We start from the raw sequence: 3,794 nt of genomic DNA on the forward strand, positions 1-3,794 counted from the left end.
ATGGCATATTCTTATGTATTATACGGCCGCACACACAATTTTTAGCAACACAACGCATACACACACCCTAACAACGCATGCAGCATAATTTTACAACAATACGCGTACACGCACAATTTCTCACCATATGCGCATGAACGCGTACATGCTCATACGTGTACATGCACATACTCGTATACGCACGCACGCACACAAACACGCGTGCACCTCCGCATGCACGCACCTCCCACACGGCCGCGACCCCACCCCCCCCCTCCCCTTCACCCTAACATCACGCACACGCCATACCAATCACACTCTGTCCCTCCCCCACCATGACCAAATCACCCCCCCAAGCCATCAATAACCAACCATACGCAACGGCACGCACCACAGACAACACAAACCACCGACTAACTAACCAATTCACGACCTCAATAACTGGATCAATCACTACGCATTGCACCAGGCCTCAACACACAACACCATTCACATACAAAATTATTATAGAATCGGCGACCGCATGGCACGTCACCGTGCAGCACGCACGCATGCACACACACATACATACGCATGCACCACACTCCACACACCCACGCTGATACTCTCTTATTGCTATACTTGAATGTCATGCCATGTTGTTAACGTTTGATTTATAATTGCAGGCCAGGACTTCTAGACAATGTGGAGCTGGTGATGAGGATGATGATCAAGAGGACTGATTTGTTTTTTTACCTTTGAAAACAATGAATGAGTGTGTTGTATAAACAATACTTATCATGGTGTGTACTGTATAAACAACGCTTACTATGTTGGGATATTTTAATTAAATTATGTGTTATATATGCGTGAGAATGAATATTATACTGCTGATTGAACAGGATTTTAAATTTATTATATTATTGTACAGGTTTTTTCAATTTTCAAATTATTTTTTAAAAAAATATTGGAAGCTTTTAGCAACGGATTATCCGTCGCTAAATACACTTTTAGCGACGGAAAATAGATAATATTAACGACGGATTTTCCGTCGCTAAAGTTAATAGCGACGGAATATTCGTTTTTTTTATTTTTTTTATTTTTTCAAAAATAGTAATTAGCGACGGATTTTCCGTCGCTAATAGTTATTAGCGACGGATTTTCCGTAGCTAAAACATGTTTTAGCTACGGAAAATCCGTCGCTAAAGTTTTTTTAATTTTTTTAAATAAAGTATAGCGACGGATTATCCGTCGCTAATGTTTCGTCGCTAAAATTTAGCGACGGAATATCCGTCGCTAAAACACATGTTCGCTACCCTCACTATACGGACGATATTTTAGCGACGGAATTTTATATTTTCCGTCGCTAAAGGTTTTAGCGACGGATTTTCTACTTTTAGCGACGGATTTTTCCGTCGCTAAAAGTTATGTTTCCAGCAGTGCACGCTTCTGAGACAGTTGTAACTGTCTTGGAAATAGGAAGCTGTCTTGCGCTTCTGAGACAGTTGTAACTGTCTCGGAAATGGGAATCCTCCAATGGGACTTCTTTTCAACTTCTGACTTCAGTTATTGTTCATAAGGGCTATAAATACCCCTAGGATCATTATTGACGAGGACAAAGCATTTTGGAGCAGATTAAGCAGAGAGATTTGAGCAATTTGGGGAATTCCAAGCAAGAAAGAGAGAGTCTTCATCACATGCAAACCTTTTTAGAGTTCTTGTGATTTCTTAAGATCTAAGCTTTGATTTGATCTTAAGAAGAGTGTTCATCTTACCTCGATAAGATATTCACTTCTTTTTCTTACTTCTAAACGAAGCAAGAATCCCTAAATAGCTTTCACGGTTCAATCTGAATCTGTGATTCGGTGGTCCACGGGCTAACGCACCCCCGGCACAGGTAAAGATCTTACGCAAACAGCGATCCAAAATGATTTTGCATGTGTTTCTAGGAAGTTGTTTGTTTGTAACGAGAAGTCTTATAAAAAGATTTATTTCTCAGAATTCATTGTATTCGATAAACGAGTTGTAATGAGTTTACGAGAAGTCTTATAAAAAGATTTATTTCTCAGAATTCATTGTATTCGATAAACGAGTTGTAATGAGTTTAATAAATAAACTAATCAGAATTCATTGTATTCGATAAACGAGTTGTAATGAGTTTAATAAATAAACTAATTTCTGACGCAAACATTAATCATTTGATTTGACCTAGTATTTGTTATGTGAAGGGTAGGAGGGGGGGGGATTTGGGGAGGAGATTATATAGGGAGCGAAATAAAACAGATGAAAGTTGTAGGGGTTCATGATAACTTGTTGCAGGTATTAAGAGGAGCTCACTTGTCAAATGTGTTAATGCAGGAAAAAAAGTTTTCCAAACTGTTAATTCTCTTCTTTATGAAATGTTTCCATCAGAGGGACATTAAATTTTTACTCATTAGAAAATCTAAGCTTTATGAGGACCACTTAAGGTACAATTGGATAAGTGTGAACTATTTTCTATCTTGGTTTGTGTCTCTTAGGCACTATATACTATTAAAGTCTAAATAAAACGTTTCATCTGTGCCTTTACATATGCGCACATAAATGGCAAGTTATTGTTGACAAATTGATTAGATAACGATTAATTTATTAATTTAACTAGAGTTACATAATTAATTGTTTTAATCTATCTACCCTTTAAAAGAGCCAGTTCCTGAAAAACTTTCCCCTTCCCAAATTAACCTTCAACCATTTAAAATATACCCAACTTCTCCCTTATAAGCGTTACACAAATTTCGTCATCAGCAACGGAAATCAGAAGCCCTAAAATTTACGTCGATTATGCCTTTCTCTTCGCCGAAGAGTTCATCGGTTACCCTTCTCGCCGTCCCACGATCTTCCAGTCATCAATTTGCAAAGATGAGTATTATAGCCCTAATCATCAACGCGACGCCTCCGCATTCATCTCCACAATTTTTAGAATTTTGGCATTCAGCAAGGAACGCGACGCCTCAACGCGACGCCTCCGCATTCATCTCCACAATTTTTAGAATTTTGGCATTCAGCAAGGAACGCGACGCCTCAGCATTCATCTCCACAGTTTTCTGAATTTTGGCATTCAGTAAGGAATTCTACCTATGATTTGAAGAAGGTTTCTTCTTGGTCTTCACTCCTCTATACAAAACCCTAGCTCTAAGCGCTTTTTGTTCTTCAGTCCTCTCATTTTGTTCTAATTTTCCCCTAATTCTAGATTTCCTACAGTTTCAAGCGACAAGGGTTTCAATATTCGAACAGCAGCTGTATCGAGATTGGAAAGTAAGTTCAGTTGAGTTGAATTCTGTTTTTTTTTTCAGGTTGTCATTTCGGTTGTGATTTCTTGCCTGAATTAGGTGATTTCATTAGACTTGGGTATGATGCTTGAATTGGAAGATGTACATAGATAAAGATCTTTGTAAATGTACATAAAAATTGCTCCTTTTTATTTTTTTTAACTGATCAGGCCTTTGGCTCACCATTTTTTTTATGTTGGGAACTAATTTATTATTTAGTGCAATTGAGTGAGCGAGACACCAATAAGTAGAGAAATATTTTATTCTCCTCATGTTATTATTTTTCATATAATTCACAGAATATTTTTTATAGATGAATCATATATAATTTGTTCTTGTTCAGTTCATCCAATTCTCAAGTAAGTTTACAGGATATCGGATTGTATACTTAGATATGATTGTTATTTCTTTTGTTTATGATTTTTTTTGGTACTTGATTATTTATCAATTAATTCTTTCTTGTATTGTGAGACTTACATGAAGTTTCTGTCAAGGTGCCCGACGCTTGACAAAGATTGGGGCTTGCGG

At 37.4% G+C, this 3,794-nt stretch overlaps 1 long non-coding RNA gene across 1 annotated transcript; it reads left to right on the forward strand.

Moving 5' to 3' along the window:
- Positions 2,961 to 3,794, forward strand: LOC109850179. Its single transcript, XR_002249376.1, has 3 exons — positions 2,961 to 3,088; positions 3,188 to 3,252; positions 3,761 to 3,794. It is a non-coding gene; the product is annotated as an uncharacterized LOC109850179 (long non-coding RNA).

This window comes from Asparagus officinalis, chromosome 7 (genome assembly GCF_001876935.1).
Source record: "Asparagus officinalis chromosome 7, Aspof.V1, whole genome shotgun sequence".
Taxonomy (NCBI): domain Eukaryota; kingdom Viridiplantae; phylum Streptophyta; class Magnoliopsida; order Asparagales; family Asparagaceae; genus Asparagus; species Asparagus officinalis.